General features: G+C 46.2%; 1 long non-coding RNA gene across 1 annotated transcript; it reads right to left on the reverse strand.

Moving 5' to 3' along the window:
* Positions 1 to 688: 688 nt before the first annotated feature.
* LOC138658400 (uncharacterized) lies at positions 689 to 9,222 on the reverse strand. The gene is made up of 2 exons (XR_011317488.1): positions 9,169 to 9,222; positions 689 to 780 (listed from the first exon to the last, which is right to left on the reverse strand). It is a non-coding gene; the product is annotated as an uncharacterized lncRNA (long non-coding RNA).
* Between the last annotated feature and the right edge of the window lie 8,340 nt (positions 9,223 to 17,562).

Below are 17,562 nucleotides of genomic sequence, written 5' to 3' on the forward strand. Positions count from 1 at the left end.
TTCACGTTGACTCCGGCTTCAAGGTGCTGCTGTACCACAGGTGAATATGGGCAAAGTCCATGTAATCCTATGCCCTCCGGTTCTGCTCTAGGCCTTAGTACTCCGCAAAAGCCTCGGTTTCCCGGTACCTGGTTTCTGCGCACTGACTCCTTGGAGGCCTACTCGTAGCCTCCTTGAGTCCTGTCTCACCTCTGCTCCCTTCTTGTCTGTCCTTGCTCACACTCCATACAGACTAAACTGCATTCACTCGTCTCCTGGGACCAACTGTCTAGCTCCTCCAAACCAGGATCTTTATCCAGGGAAGCTCCCCCTCCTGGCCTGGATTTGGAAGGTGGAGGTGTGTGATTACCTGCCAAAGGCAATCTCCCTTATATCCAGGCATAGCACTACCCTCCCCGAGATGAAGGCAGCAATACTGGGGTGCCACACAGGAATGTTTCCTAACTAAAAATCTATAATCAAGTTTGTTTTTTTTTTTTTTTTTTTTTTACTGCAGGCATCAGAACAACCAATGGCAGTGCCTTTTCAAGCTACATTTGTGTAGATTTTCTAGACTTTAAACATATTGGGTCTCTGAGCAGCACTGTTGCATTATACATATTTGTGCATATAAGTCAAAGGGATGGCTACTCTACAAAAGTCAATAGTTCAGGCCTGTAATATAATAAATTGGCACTCAACTGGTATGTATAGGATGCTTTGAAAGTGAAATTTTATTGCAGTCCAGAAAAATAAACGTTTCGGGCTCAACACGACCTTCTTCAGTAAACTGCATCAGACCTATCAATACAGAAAAATAGTAAACAAAAATATAATCAAAGTAAAAAACAATTGAGAAGAATATTACCAAAAAGGAAATTAAATCTAAAACACTACAAATCAACAAAGGTGCATAGTGATGGAAGGAAAAAATGGGGAAGGAATGGAATGCATACCCGACTGCTCTTATGTTGTAAGGAGGAAGATGTCTCTGTATCTCAACAGAGGGAGCAACATATATGTGGGCTCACCCTGTGTAGGTATAAGGGAGAAAGGTCTCCCTATAGGATGAACAATGGATAAATGAATAATTAGATAATGTGATGAGAGACAAATAGAAATTTTTTTTTTTTACATACATACATACATACATACATACATACATACATACATACAGTGTACTAACCAGATAGGAATCTGTGTTCAGGATGGGCAATGAAGATACTCCGTCTTGTCATTGCAGAGACTATAATGGTGTATATAGAAAGGGGACTTGTGATAATCGGATGATAAAGGGGTATATCCAAAGCACGGCACTGTCTTACCTATAGTAAGTAGCTTGTCGTGGATAACTGAGAGGAAGTATGTCTTTAAGAAGCATCTATAAGATTCAGTATATTAGAATAATCTTGAGCTCCTTGGTGATAGGTAAGAGAGTGGCTAGTAAAATAAGCAAGAAGTGCCATATAGTGCACAGATAGTATGAGGAGGTGAGAAAAATGCTATAGGTCATGTAGCTCACCCGGCAGCTGCAACCTAGTATAGAGACACGAGGTACTAAAGGAGCCCACCTAAAATAGAGGTAAATAGGAGCGAATGGGTCAAATGATATGACCGTAAATGCTTACCCAGGTGTTGTAGGGAGAGTTGCACGTCTAACACGTTGTCCGCCGCTGGTTAGATGGTGTGTGTGTGTAACCCAGGAGAGCGCTTAAATTAATAAGGGGCGGGACTAAGGAGCGAGCCGAGACAGGAAGTGCATCATGTGTGACGCATACTTCCGGAATCGCAGAGTGTGCTTCTAACCTCCATGTTGTGTGCGGTAATGCCGGTAGCAAATGGATATAGTGGCCACCAGTGAGGGCCGTGTCGTAACCGGAAGTGTCACAGATTGTGATGCTTACTTCCGGAACAGCAGAATGTGTTAAGGTAGTCATGGTGATTAAAGAGCACAATGGCGCTACGTAAATAGATAGTTATAAGAATATTGGTACATAAGAACTATGAAGTATAAGGTGATGAAGGTGTGGGAGTACTAACAGAAGAGATATATTGATATGGAATATGTGGCAGTATATATAATTAAGAGTCGGGTAAAGTGGGAGGGGGAGGAGATGAGTCCAAGGGGAGGGAAGGACCGGGAGGTGACTTGCAAGAAGGCATCAATATAGGCAACTCTGTAAAGAGAAATCAATAGATTAATATCCCATATTGCATAACAGAGATTAACAGCCAACATATGTACATCCTTGTGACCAAGGTGAATGCTCCTATGCTTAGAGCCCAGTATAGTATAAGATCAAACCAGTTGGTAAAGGATCGCTTATCATATAAGAAAACAGGAGCCCCTGTGAGGATGAAAAACGTATCGGTAAATAAAGGCTAGTGGGTCATACTCCCTATTTAAGCTTCTCGGTGCCAAGGTCTGTAATTCATGGATCCAAAAGGCTTCCCATTTTCTTGAGTAGGTGGATTCTATTGACCCCCCCCCCCCCCACCCGTCGTGGAATAGGGATAAAATCAATCACTTGGAATTTGAGTTGAGATGCTATGCCCCCTGTGTGATGAAGTGGTATGGGAGGGGTAGCAGCATGTTCTTACAACGAATGGTGGACTTGTTTGTTGATGTGGTCCCTGATGGACTGGGTGGTTTCACTAATATAGAGGCCGCATGGACATTTGATTAAGTAGATGACGGATGAGGTGTCGCAGGTTGAGAAGTTCCTTATTTTATATTTCTTACCCGAGTGGGGGTGTAGGAAAGCGTCACCTGTTATTGCACTGGTTTCAGTGTAAACAAGGGTGCGTGCCGTATTTGTGTTTACTGAGAGCTTTAACTAGAGAGTCCCGAATATTGGGGGGACGCTTGTAACACGGAAGAAAATGTTTCTGAAATTCAGGGATATTGGGATGTGCAGTGTAGAGCAAATTCCAATGTCGCCTAATGGTATGGTGTAAAATATGCACATAAGGATGGTAAACATCAACGAACGGAATCCTTTTACTAATGGGAGAGCAAGGAGTCGATGAGGGGTTAAGAGACTCAGATAGTAAATTGGAAGGGTAGCCTCGTTCTTTGAATTTGTTATACATTTCATCAGTACGGGTCCTGATCAAGGTAGGTTCTGTCACTATCCTTTGAACTCGTTTAAACTGGGACCGAGGGATGGATTTCCTAGTAGTTAAGGGATGGGCGCAATGAAAATGTAGAAGGCTGTTTTTGTCAGTAGGTTTAGTGTATAAGTCTGTCAAAAGTGTTCCTGAATCATCTTTCATGACCATGGTGTCTAAAAAGTTTACCTGTCGTATACTACTAGTGATAGTAAAGGTGAGGTCAGGCCATGCCATATTGAGATCGTGAAAGGAGTCCAATGTAACAGGAGATCCTGTCCATATACAAAACACATCATCGATGTAGTGTTTCCAAAGTGGAAAGTGGGCCTGAAATGGTGAATTGGTCTAAACAACTTCTTCGAAGAGGGCCATAAAGCTATTTGCGTATGGTGGGGCTACATTTGAGCCCATCGCAGTGCCCTTGGTCTGAAAGAAGTGATCTTCAAACATGAAGAAGTTCTTGGTGAATACTACGGTTAGTAGGTCTAGACAAAGGTCTGATGTCAGGATTAGTTACTTAGTAAGCAGACGTTGTACACTAGAGATGCCTTGAGAATGGGGAATTGATGTGTACAGATCTTTAACATCGAGAGAGACTAATAGGGAATCACTCGGGATGGATTCTAATTTTTGTAATTCATTAAGAAAGTCACCTGTATCGAGTAACAAGGAAGGTATCTTGCGTACGAGGGGGGTGAGAATTTTCTCCCAAAAAATAGCTAAAGGAGAAAGAATTGACTCCGTGGAGGCCACGACGGGGCGACTGGGGGGGGGGGTGTTCGAGGTTTTTATGAACCTTCCGTAGCATATAAAATACTGGTGTAATGGGATTCTTTTTTAAGCAAGGGTCTTATCATCAATCACTCCTCTGTCAACATATAAGGCAAGAGTGTCCCTAATAAGGTTTTGAATCAAGGAAGTGGGATCTGTGGGAAGAGGTGTATAGATAGAACTGTCATTGAGTTGATGATTGACTTCGATAAGGTAATCCGACTTATTCATAACTACAATTGCCCTACCTTTGTCAACTGGCTTTATAATGATCTCTTTATCATGATGTAAGGATTGTAGAGCCTGGAAATCCAGTGCATTGATGTTGGGAGCAAAATATAGTTTACGTGTTTCAATGGCTTGACGAAGTTTAGTAAATGCTTGTTCAATGAAGGCTATTAATGTTTCTACAGCATGGGATCCCCTGGGAGGTCTAAAAGAACTTTTAGTACGTAAGCCTAGACTCTGGGACGTCACTAAAGCATTAGTGCTACTCTCTTCCTGAGCCCTCATCCTGTCATGTGCTGCTCCCATCCTGCACCCCATGCTGAAAATGACTCTCCTATTGTCGCTGGGGGCCTGAGCAGGCGGGGACACCGGTAAGGTACCGGTATCGCTGCTGGCTCAGGCCTCCAGCACTTGCTATATTCACCTGTCCCACATTCCACCGCAGCACGCCGCTCCTTCTGGGTGCTCTCTCTGACTGTTCAGTCAGAGGGCAGCGCCAGCACGCACTAATCGCGTCATTGCGCCCTCTGGCCTGATTGTCACAGGCAGAGAAGACAGCGGCACGCAGCGGTGCAACGGAGACACGTGTGTGTGTGTGTGTGTGTACACACAGCATACTCGCCCTCCTGGCACATCCCTTCTCCGTTGGAGATGCCGATCTCCTCTGGGCTGCATCACTGTGCGGTCCAGACTGCACAGGCGTTTGCGCTTGCGCAGTCTATAAAGTGGTGGGACAGTGATGCTCCCAGTGTTATAGATGGGGGGGGGGCACAGTTCCAGGAGCAGGAGGAGATCTCTGGATAATATATTGGGCCTGAATCGGGTGCAGACTGGGAATGAAATTCAGCCCTGGCATTTGAAATCAGACAGGCCCATGCTGTTCTCATCCCCAAGCACCAGATTGGATAAATTACTAATATTACCCTTCATGGAGGAAAGCAATATTTACTACAAGACCGATATTGCTAATGATACCTCCATCACAACTCTTAACAGTATTGTTGTCTTGATGGCATACACCCACGAGTACTAAGAGAACTAATTAATGTAATAGACCTTACTAAGACCTTTTCGGCCTTACTAACTATGTTACTATCAATTATTAGGTTCTGTAGAAGGACGTAGATCTGGGTATTTATTATGATGGAATATAGGCTGAACTGGATGGACAAATGTCTTTTTTCGGCCTTACTAACTATGTTACTATGTTAAACCATTATTTCTTATTTTTAGGGACTCTATAGCGACAGGGTCTGTTCCGCAGGATTGGCGCATAGCAAATGTGGTGCCAATATTCAAAAAGGGCTCTAAAAGTGAACCTGGAAATTATAGGCCAGTAAGTCTAACCTCTATTGTTGGTAAAATATTTGAAGGGTTTCTGAGGGATGTTGTTCTGGATTATCTCAATGAGAATAACTGTTTAACTCCATATCAGCATGGGTTTATGAGAAATCGCTCCTGTCAAACCAATCTAATCAGTTTTTATGAAGAGGTAAGCTATAGGCTGGACCACGGTGAGTCATTGGACGTGGTATATCTCGATTTTTCCAAAGCGTTTGATACCGTGCCGCACAAGAGGTTGGTACACAAAATGAGAATGCTTGGTCTGGGGGAAATTGTGTGTAAATGGGTTAGTAACTGGCTTAGTGATAGAAAGCAGAGGGTGGTTATAAATGGTATAGTCTCTAACTGGGTCGCTGTGACCAGTGGGGTACCGCAGGGGTCAGTATTGGGACCTGTTCTCTTCAACATATTCATTAATGATCTGGTAGAAGGTTTACACAGTAAAATATCGATATTTGCAGATGATACAAAACTATGTAAAGCAGTTAATACAAGAGAAGATAGTATTCTGCTACAGATGGATCTGGATAAGTTGGAAACTTGGGCTGAAAGGTGGCAGATGAGGTTTAACAATGATAAATGTAAGGTTATACACATGGGAAGAGGGAATCAATATCACCATTACACACTGAACGGGAAACCACTGGGTAAATCTGACAGGGAGAAGGACTTGGGGATCCTAGTTAATGATAAACTTACCTGGAGCAGCCAGTGCCAGGCAGCAGCTGCCAAGGCAAACAGGATCATGGGGTGCATTAAAAGAGGTCTGGATACACATGATGAGAGCATTATACTGCCTCTGTACAAATCCCTAGTTAGACCGCACATGGAGTACTGTGTCCAGTTTTGGGCACCGGTGCTCAGGAAGGATATAATGGAACTAGAGAGAGTACAAAGGAGGGCAACAAAATTAATAAAGGGGATGGGAGAACTACAATACCCAGATAGATTAGCGAAATTAGGATTATTTAGTCTAGAAAAAAGACGACTGAGGGGCGATCTAATAAGCATGTATAAGTATATAAGGGGACAATACAAATATCTCGCTGAGGATCTGTTTATACCAAGGAAGGTGACGGGCACAAGGGGGCATTCTTTGCGTCTGGAGGAGAAAAGGTTTTTCCACCAACATAGAAGAGGATTCTTTACTGTTAGGGCAGTGAGAATCTGGAATTGCTTGCCTGAGGAGGTGGTGATGGCGAACTCAGTCGAGGGGTTCAAGAGAGACCTGGATGTCTTCCTGGAGCAGAACAATATTGTATCATACAATTAGGTTCTGTAGAAGGACGTAGATCTGGGGATTTATTATGATGGAATATAGGCTGAACTGGATGGACAAATGTCTTTTTTCGGCCTTACTAACTATGTTACTATGTTATGAGAACACAGATTCTGTTAGCAATGAAGCAGACAAGGTGGCCCACAACCAGAGTGGCCCTTCTGGCATTTGCCAGATGGCCAGTCCGGCCCTGGCCTGAATTAATAAATCCAAAACAAAGTCTCCCTCGTCCCTCACATCCCAACAATGCAATATGATCTTCTAAAGCTATTTTTATAAGTTAATGATCTGGTATCGTTTCTTCTATTGATGAATTATGTCCTTTGCTGTGGGCTGGTTAGTTATCCAATATGCGCAGAGGCGTAGCTAGAGCTTTTGCCGCCGGGGGCTGGTCCCGAGCTTGGCGCCACCCCCCCCTCCCCCCAGCAGGAATAAGACCTCCGATGTAGAACTTTAATTGTTTCGCCGGTGAATGTTACCATCACATGATCGGGACTGCAAAAAAAACAAGTTCTGCTTACCTGACCGCGCTCCTGCTCTCTCCACGCAGCTGAAACGTGCACTCGCCGGCGACTGACAATGTCAGACGCCGGCGACATGCACACTGGGAGTGACGTCAGCTGCCAGCCTCAGATTGGCTGGCGGCTGTTAACTATTGACGCGCGGGCCCACACGTCAATAGCGTTAAACAGCTGCAGCGCCGGCCGCAGCCCGGTGACCCACCCCCAGGGCCGGCTCCAGGTTTTTGAGGGCCCCGGACAAGAGTCTCTGGGTCCCCCCCCCTACCCTTTAACACATACCACGATTCATGATGCCCAGATACGGCAGAGAAATCTAGGTATAGTACAATGCCAGATTTCACTTCTTACATGAGTGATAGCTATTGCAAATTCTACAGTGTATATATACAGGGCAGTGGTACTGTGGAGTATATATATACAGGGCAGTGGTACTGTGGAGTGTATATATATATATACAGGGCAGTGGTACTGTGGAGTATGTATGTATGTATGTATGTATGTATGTATGTCCACTGGTATTCTGCCAATTTCAGCTTCAATATTGTTCCTTAGGTCTTCCAAGGTGTTGGGACGGTTGATATACACCTTAGACTTCAGGTAACCCCAAAGGAAAAAATCGCATGGGGCTAAATCTGGTGAGCGTGCTGGCCAGTTCACATCTCCCCTCAAAGAGATAAGCCGTCCAGGAAACATTTGCCTCAAACAATTCATGGTAACCCTCGCTGTGTGTGCAGTGGCACCATCCTGTTGGAACCATGTATCCTCTAGTTCCATTGCCTCAAGAGCCGGCTGAAAATAATCCTGTATCATAGACAAGTACCGTTCGGAGTTCAGTTATGGCACGACCATTATCCTGAAAAAAGTAAGGACCAATGATGCCTACTCGTGATATGGCGCACCACACAGTGACGCGGTCCGAATGCAGAGGTCTCTCGTGAACTTCTCTGGGGTTTGTTTCACTCCAGTAACGCATATTTTGTTTGTTTACACACCCACTGAGGTGAAAATGTGCCTCATCAGAAAAAAACACAATTGCGTCACGGGGTATCGTTGCTAACATGTCTTCACAAGAGGTCCGCCGTGTCAAATAGTCCCATGCTGACAAATGTTGGACCACGCACATTTTATACGGGTGAAAATTCAGTTCATCATGAAGAATCCGGTGGAGAGAACGTCTTGAAATGCCAAGAGCAAATGATTGCTTCCGAGCAGAGCGTTTCGGAGATTGCAGTACTGCTGCTCTAACTCTCTCGATGTTTTGTGGTGTTGTAATCCTTCTCTCAGGTCCCCTTCGTACACATGACACATTCCCTGCTGTTCTGAATGCATTCACCCAATTTACAATTGATTGCCGTCCAGGAACACGTCCGCGTGGAGGAACAGCAAATTGTAAACGAAAAGCACGCTGCACTGCAATGATCGAGTGGGCATTTGAAAAATACGCTTCAACACAAAATGACCTCTCCTCACGTGTCCACTGCATGATGGCAACTGAAAGGCAGAGGAATACAAATCTCCCATCAGCCACTGTAAGCCACACCCACTCTCCCCTCTCTTCGACCGACAGTGCCGTCACAGCATGCAGTGCAAAAAAGCAAATTACCGCGCTCCACCCTGTATATACCGGGCAGTGGTACGGTGCAGTGGTACTGTGCAGTGTATATATACAGGGCAGTGGTACGGTGCAGTGTATATATACAGGGCAGTGGTACTGTGCAGTGTATATATATCAGCAGCCGCCCAGGCCCCCAGCACTTGTCCTGTATATATATTATATATACTGTCATGCAGGCTGTATAGATACAGTATATACATATACAGGACAGGTGCTGGGGACCTGGGCGGCTGCTGAAGTATATAATATACAGTATATCAGCTGTGGCCGCCCCAGGTCACTCAGACTGTCAGAATACAGGGATACATCACACTCACTCAGGGCGGCAAGGCTTGCCAAGGAGCTCCTCCCAGAATCTGCCTGTCCTGATGTAAGTTCAGCAGTCAGCGAGGGGCGGGCGGGAGAGCAGAGCAGGAGAACTCTCCGCCCACAAACAATGTCACGCTGGCTGCCTTGTTAACCCCGATGTGCCTGCACTGCCTGGCCCTGCACTGACTGAAAAGATGCTTGTGCCAGCAGGGCTAGATGCCCGCCCCCCGCATTGTGCCACCCGGGGCGGCCCGCACCCCCCTTCCTACGCCACTGAATATGCGCTTGCACATCTGGTCAATGGTCCTGTAGCAATCCTGTAAAGAATTGATCATAGAAATTTTCATGGCACTATGAAGATTGTTACAATGGCGTTCTTAGAGAATGCAGATGCTGAATAGGAATTTTTGGCCTTCTCAACATCATTTTTCCCTTCCCCCATGACTGCACACCTGAGCGAGGGGATCCGCCCAGCCAGGACAGGAAACCCTACTGAAAATAAAAGGGCGGTACCTCTCCCTCGCTTCAGTTGGGTTTCCTGTCCTGACAGGGACCCTCTTACTGAACACGGCGGTTCACTTACCCAGGTCCCGTCCCGGCGTGGAAGAACAGGCAGCGCCTGTGCGTCGGGTTCGGGGGTCTGGAAGCGCCGTCCGCAGGTCCTCCGGGTCTCTGCGTCCGAGCGGGCGTTGAGCAGCATGGTCAGAGGGCTGTGTTCCCTTCCATGGCTGCCACGCCGCCCTCCCCCCTCTGCCGGCGTCCAGGTGCGGTGGCCGCTTCCGGGTCGCTCGCCTGACGTCACGCGCAAGGCACGCTGGGAATGGGCGTGCCCGCGTGACGTCGGGGGCGGGCGCCGGATCCAAGATGGCGGCGCCCATGATGAGAACGCCGGCCGGTGAAAGGGAACTCCGGCGGCACGGCAGAGTGGGAGGGGGTTAATTTGGGCACCGAAGGAGGCGGGGAGTGCAGTGGTCCCCCCATAAAAGGGGGTTAGACCACAGAAGACGCGCTCATGTCCATAAACTTCACCATGGAAGTAGGACAACAGGAGCAGCAAATGGAGCTCTCACCAGATGCCATGCCGAGCCACCAGCATACCAAGAGCAGCCGCTCAAGTGGTAGGAACAGCAGTCGCTCTGTCCGGCAGGATTCGTCAGCGTCCAGGAGGGACGCTTCACGTGCATTTGTCCAGCCTCCAAAATCGGTACCCTTGATTGTCGGTGGTGGTGAGTGATCTACGTGAATGTAACCCTTATGGTAACAGGGTCCATTTTTGTTTGTTTTGATCACTAGGGGTCCAGGAAAGCGGTTGGTAAAACAAAGAACCGAGAGTGTGCCCTTTGTAGAAACCCGCTTGCAGTTCAGTGGCAGAAGGATCTCTGTGCTGACTGCATTACGAAAACCATACAAGAGACCTCTAATTTTGCCACTAGCCTAAAAGCCATAATACAGGCTGAAATAAGACTCCTTAAAATTGGCCCTTAGCGAACCAAGAAGAAGCCGTAAGGCGTCCACAGACTCAGATGCCTCTCAGAGACAGGGGAGTCATAAAACATCCCGGTCTCCCTCTACCTCCTCGGCCTCTGTCCAGTCTTCAGATTCCTCCTCGGACAGTGATTCAGGAGGTCGTCCATGTTTCCCAACTAAGGACGTAGATAAACTGGTCAAAGCAGTTAGATCTGCAATGGGGCTTAAAGAGAAGACACCTAGGTCACTAGAAGATGTCATGTTTGGTGGCCTAGAAGAGAAAAGGAAACGCACGTTTCCAGTTAATGCAAAAATAAAAGCATTAATTGACAAAGAGTGGAAAAAGCCCGAAAAAATGGGTTCCTTGCCCTCTTCATCCAAAAGGAGATATCCTTTTGAGGATAAAGACTCTGAGTCCTGGGAGAAAATCCCTAAGATTGACGGGGCAGTAGCCAAATGTTTAAAAAAATCTTCCCTTCCGTTAAAGGACTCAGGTGTTCTCAAAGACCCGCTTGATAAAAAAAGCAGATAGTTTCCTGAGACACATCTGGGAAGCCTCAGCGGGGGGCCTTAAGCCGGCGATTGCGGGAACATGTACGGCCCGTGCCCTAATGGTCTGGCTACATCAGGTAGAAGATCAACTGAAAAACAAAGTACCCAGAACTGACATCCTTGCAAATATTTCTTTGCTACAAGGAGCAGCAGCTTTTTTGGCAGACTCTTCTGCGGATTCCGCAAGACTAACAGCTAGAGCCGCGGGTTTGTCCAACGCGGCAAGAAGAGCCCTCTGGCTCAAAGGTTGCCCGGGGGATTTGCCATCTAAACACAAACTGTGTTCTAGCCCATGTGACGGCCAACTTCTCTTCGGTAAAAAACTTGAAGACATCCTGGAACATGCAGGAGATAAGAGAGGTTTTCCCAACATCCCTAAAGATCCTAAAAAACCTTTTTTTCGGAGGAGAAGATATAATAGAGGTCGCCCCCCAGGGGAGAGGAAAAATTGGGACTTTAGAGATAAAAGCGGATCAGGCTATATGTTTAAAGGGCCCTCCACATCGGCAAAAAAATCCCCCCCCAATAACATTACGCCAGAAGTGGGAGGAAGACTCTCTCCCTCTTCTTTCCGGCCTGGGTAAATATCTCCCCCAGTATCTGGGTCATGAACATCATCAGAGACGGCCTAAAAATAAAATTCGTCTGTCCTCCCAGACGAAACTTCATAATAACTCCCCGACGGAAGTCTCAGCAGGAACAATCTGCCCTAGAAACCGAGATCTTGGGACTTGTCCACAAAAAGGTTCTTCAGGAGGTCCCGGTTCAGGAAGGAGAGGGGTTTTACTCCCCTGTTCTTGATCCAAAAACCGGATGGTTCTTGGAGAACTATTATAAATCTAAGAAGGCTCAACCAATCCATAGAGAACTACACTTTCAAGATGGAGTCTATAAACACGACCATAAAACTTCTCTTCCAGCACTGCTTCATGGCAGTAATAGACTTAAAGGATGCTTACTACCATATACCAATACATCAGGAATATCGGAAATACTTGAGGGTAGCTCTCTATATTCAAAATCAGGTAAAGCATTTTCAATATACAGCTCTTCCATTCGGCCTGTCTACAGCCCCCAGAGTTTTCACCAAAGTGATGGTGGAAGTGATGTCATACCTCCGGTCCCGGGATGTAGTAATTGTCCCATATCTGGACGATTTCCTGGTAATAGGGAGGTCGGAGTCCCACTGCACTCATCAAATATCAGTGGTAACATCAACTCTAATGGAGCTGGGTTGGATAATAAACATCCCCAAATCCAGACTACTGCCAGTAAAAATACAGTCCTTCCTGGGGTTAATACTGGACTCCGAGCGTCGGCTCTGTCTCCTTCCACAAAACAAAGTGGACAAGATAATAAACCTGACCAGTACAGCAATACGTCAACCCGCAATGACTCTCAGAAAGGCGATGTCCCTTCTAGGCTCATTAACATCGTGTATACCGGCAGTAGAATGGGCACAATTCCACCTAAGACATCTACAGTGGGAAGTTCTCTCAGCTCAAAGACTGTTAAGAGGGCATTTAGAAGGAAATCTGTCTCTCCCTGAGCGTAAGGGATTCCCTAGCTTGGTGGACTGTAGAACACCACCTGACAAAGGGGGTTCGGTGGTAAAATCTGGTCATAGACATCACGACCGACGCAAGCGGTACAGGTTGGGGAGCTCATCTGAGATCTCACTCTGTACAAGGTACCTGGTCCATAAGAGAAAAAAAACTATGGATCAAACGAAAAAGAGCTATGGGCAGTGGAGAAAGCCCTAAGACATTTTCTCCCTTTACTCCAGGGTCGCCATACTCGAATCCTAACAGACAATCGAGCAGTGGTGGCATATGTCAATCATCAGGGAGGAACGAGGTCCAAAGGCCTCATGAATGCGTCAAAACTCCTCTTCCAACTGGCGGAACAACACCTGTTATCTCTGTCGGCACTACACATCAGGGGCATAGAAAACACTCAACCAGACTTCCTGAGTCGCAGAGGCTTAAGACAGGGGGAATGGTCCTTAAACCCCCAGATATTTCAGCAAATAGTCCAAGCCTGGGGCTCACCAGAAATAGACTTGTTTGCTAATTCTCACAACAAAAAAGTCAGAAAATTCTGCTCCTTGAATCCAAGAGAACATCCCTTCGCAGTAGATGCCCTACTAATACCTTGGAAGTTTTCTCTGGCCTACGCATTCCCCCCGATAGTGATGATCCCAGCTGTGATCCGGAAGATCAGAGAGAATCAGGCGAAAATTATCCTCATAGCTCCATTTTGGCCAAGGAGACCATGGTTCTCCCTTCTAAGGCAGATGTCGGTAACAGATCCATGGATTTTGCCAGAAATTCCGGACCTACTAACCCAGGGCCCAGTAACCCACTCTCAGGTGAAGGGCTTCCATCTGGCAGCCTGGAATTTGAGAGGGCGTTACTAAGTCGCCATGGATTCTCACCAGGTTTAATCTCCACCCTGTTGAAAAGCAGAAAACCCATAACTTCTAGAATCTATGGTAGGACATGGAAAAAATTTCTTGACTTCCTGGGTGAACCATTGGGGGAGGTGGCTCCAGTGGGTCCTATCCTAGAATTTCTGCAAGCAGGATTACATCTTGGGTTAGCAACCAGCACCCTTAAAGTTCAGGTTTCAGCCTTGGGGGCCCTGTATAATTGTAATCTTGCCTCAAATAGATGGGTTTCACGATTCATAAAATCTTGCAGTAGATCTCGGCCGGTCGTTATCCCAAAAATCCCTCCTTGGGATCTAAATTTGGTTTTAGAAGCTCTAACTAAACACCCGTTCGAGCCCTTACAGGAGTTATAACCTAAATTACTTACCCTTAAAACAGTTCTTCTAGTAGCCCTAACATCGGCACGTAGGGTAAGTGATTTGCAAGCCCTGTCAATATCCCCTCCTTATACTCAGGTTTTTGATGACCGGATCGTTGTAAGACCGGACCCGGCTTATCTCCCCAAGGTGGTTCAAAAGTTCCATAGGAGTCAAGAGATTACCTTACCATCTTTCTGTAGTAATCCCAAAAATCCAGGGGAACAAAAGTTCCACATGCTAGATGTGAGAAGATCTATGTTACAGTACATATCTATGACTAGTCAGTGGAGGAAAGACCAAACCCTATTCATAGCCTTTCAGGGTAGCAAAAGAGGGTGTGGGGTAGCTAAAAGTACTATTGCTAGATGGATTAGGGAGGCCATTAGTTTATCCTACTCTGCGGGTGGCACTCCGGTTCCTGAAGGCATCAAGGCTCACTCTACCAGAGCCATGGCTACCTCCTGGGCGGAAAAGGCTGAGGTATCAATTGATCAAATTTGCAAGGCCGCTACCTGGTCCTCACCCTCAACTTTTTTCAAGCACTACCGGCTAGACCTTTCCTCCTCTGCTGACCTAACCTTTGGTAGAAGCGTACTCCAAGCGGTGGTCCCTCCCTAAGGTTTCATTCTACAAAAGTCTCTCAGGTGTGCCGTCATGGGGGAAGGGAAAACACCAGGGTTACTTACTGGTAACAGGTTTTTCCGGAACCCATGACGGCACCTGTATATTCCCCCCCCCTTTATCACCTTTTCGGTGTGCACTATTGTTTTGGGTGCTTTTTTAGTTAATATGATGTGGTGTTGGATTGCCATGTGTACTAACCAGGGGGGCCTCTCATGCTCTGAAAACCAACTGAAGCGAGGGAGAGGTACCGCCCTTTTATTTTCAGTAGGGTTTCCTGTCCTGGCTGGGCGGATCCCCTCTCTCAGGTGTGCCGTCATGGGTTCCGGAAAAACCTGTTACCAGTAAGTAACCCTGGTGTTTTAGCCACTTAACCCTTTACATCCTGTAAAAATCCTTTTGCATCTTTGATTTATATTTTTTTTACCTCTGACCTACCCAAAAGCCTATTGTATGGCTTTTGCTGAACATTGCAAGCCTCACTTCAATACTGGCTTAAGCCCTTCTAATGCTTACCATGCAATCCCTGCAGATGGCATTATATTCTTTAGATATGCCCCTGCTTTCCTTTTGAGATGTGTATGAATGAATGTGTGAATGTATGAATGGATATGTATGTGTGTATGTATATGTATATGTTTCCAATTCTTTCTTAGTTGTGAGATTCTGCTAAAGGAAAATCTTCTGTCCTCCAGAACATCCAGCCATAGGACCTTTCCTACTTTATTTCTGGGTCCACTAAAATCTGCCACACATGTTGTATCCTTATCCTGAGCTCCCTGGACGTAAGTCCTACGTAAATTTTGGAGCATCCGCATGTAGCGTAATATATCACATTCATGCTACTGCAGGAGATCCGATATCTTATATCAAAGGTTTTGCTCCCGTCAGAGCTACAGAAGGTAGAGCAGCGCAGGACATTTGCGCAGGCGAGACAGCGACCGCATGGTATACAGTAGATCCCGGCACAGGGCCCCTAGAGCCAAATGGGTGCTTCACGGTGGGTACATAATGGCTCCTGACAAGAATGTCCTTTAAGTTTTTGGACCTTCTTGCAGTCATAAGGGGATGATCACCCACTCCAGTTCCCAGGGAGGGCTCGGTACTCGGAATGGACCAATGTTTAGCAAGGATCTGCCGCATATCCTCCCACTCATGATTAAAGGTTGATATGAACCGAATTGGTCCATTGTTTTTGGTGTCTGGTCGAGCTCTGGTACCCTGAAGGAGATCGCCGCGCGGAGTAACCCGCGCCCTACGATATCCATGTTTGATGCACCGGTTGGAATAGCCACGTGCTGCAAACCTGGACTTGAGGTCAGAGGCCTGTGTTTCAAATTTTGCATCTGACGAACAGATCCGCCTCATCCGGAGGAACTGTCCGACCAGGCAATGTGAGCTGAGGACTCATGAATCAAAGAATTAACAGATGTAGGCTTGCGATATACATCCGTTTGAATAGACCCATTTGTGTCCACTTAAAAACTGACATCCAGGAAGTTGACCTTTTTGATGTCATAATTATAGGTCAAACGGATGTTAAAGGAATTCCGATTCAGCGTCTCCATAAATTCCCCGAGCTGCCGCACCGTCCCATCCTAAAGAAAGAAAATATCAATATATCTGTGCCAGCACAGCACATGGGAGGCGGCCCGTGGGCCCACGTCGCCAAAAATAAATCTCGCCCAGGAAGAGATTTGCGTACGAGGGCGCACAGGCCGTGCCCATGGCTGTGCCACGCATCTGCAGATAAAATTGGTCTTTATAAACAAAAAAATTGAGTAAGGACGTAGTGCAGCAGCTCGAGGATAAGCTCAGAGCGGGCCGTCCCGTGTAGCTTTTTTTTTTTTTGTGGGCATACTGAGCCATCTGACGAATGAGGACCCACATCCCTCTACTGGTGGGATCCCATTTGGATTGTCGCACTCTAATGCGCAGAGCATTGCTGCTTATGACGTGGTCTTCGTTGACTAAGCCGCCTTCCAATGTTTTGGTTGACCAAAATATCTGTTCGTTATCACTTTTTTTTTTTTTTTTTTTTTTCAGGGCTCTTCATATTGGCTAGCGCTGCACATACTAGGATTTACTCGTATTGTGATGTGCACAATGATAGAAAAATTTTGATTAATATCGTGCAACAGACTTAATGAAATGGGGCAACGACATTCCTGACTAGGCTGAGGCCTTTTCCAGTCTTTAACTGCTTGTTTGATGAAAAAATAATTTATGTGCACTCCCCATTAGCTGGAAGAAAAAGGCTATGCCAGATGGATGTCTCTGTGCCGACGTACCTGACGCGCCTCTCTGCTTGAGCCGATTCAAGAGTTCTATCGCACCTATCGACTGGTCGTCCATGAGTTAATGAGCACCACTTCTGCCAAGTCTTACAATAAACCTGCCAGGTAGCTGGTGTAACTGAAGCTCGGATTAATGGCATCAGTGACCAGCTGGACCAGCTATGCTTAAGAGTTCAACTGCCTTGTTAAATGAAGGGTAAGTTACGGATGCTTCTTCTGGGAGTATTGCCGTGTTAACCAAATCGCCTTCTGGGTATGAAAGGTGATGCATGATCAGATATTTTCCAGGTTCTTTTCTAGGAACTATGCTTAACGGTGGAATTCTGAAATTCCTGAATGGCAATGAATTTAAATGGGCCTGCCATCCTACCTAGTTCTACCTTTTTTTTTTTTTTTTTTTTTTTTTTTTAAACTTAAAATCTCGGGTAACTCAGTCACTTATTTTAGATTACTAGCCGATGTTGGTGTCTGACTAAATTTGAATGGGATAAAAAAGCCAAATTTAAAGCTGTGATATACCTGCTGTGCAGCTTCTTTATTGGGGTAAAGGCTTAGCCAGGGGCCCGTCGCGGTTCCTTTCACTGGGGTTATGCCTTGTAGGTGCTCTGTTTGCTTGGTGGGTACACCATGCTGCTGGGTGTCCACCTCTGCAGG

The sequence above is a fragment of the Ranitomeya imitator genome, chromosome 1 (assembly GCF_032444005.1).
Source record: "Ranitomeya imitator isolate aRanImi1 chromosome 1, aRanImi1.pri, whole genome shotgun sequence".
Classification (NCBI taxonomy): domain Eukaryota; kingdom Metazoa; phylum Chordata; class Amphibia; order Anura; family Dendrobatidae; genus Ranitomeya; species Ranitomeya imitator.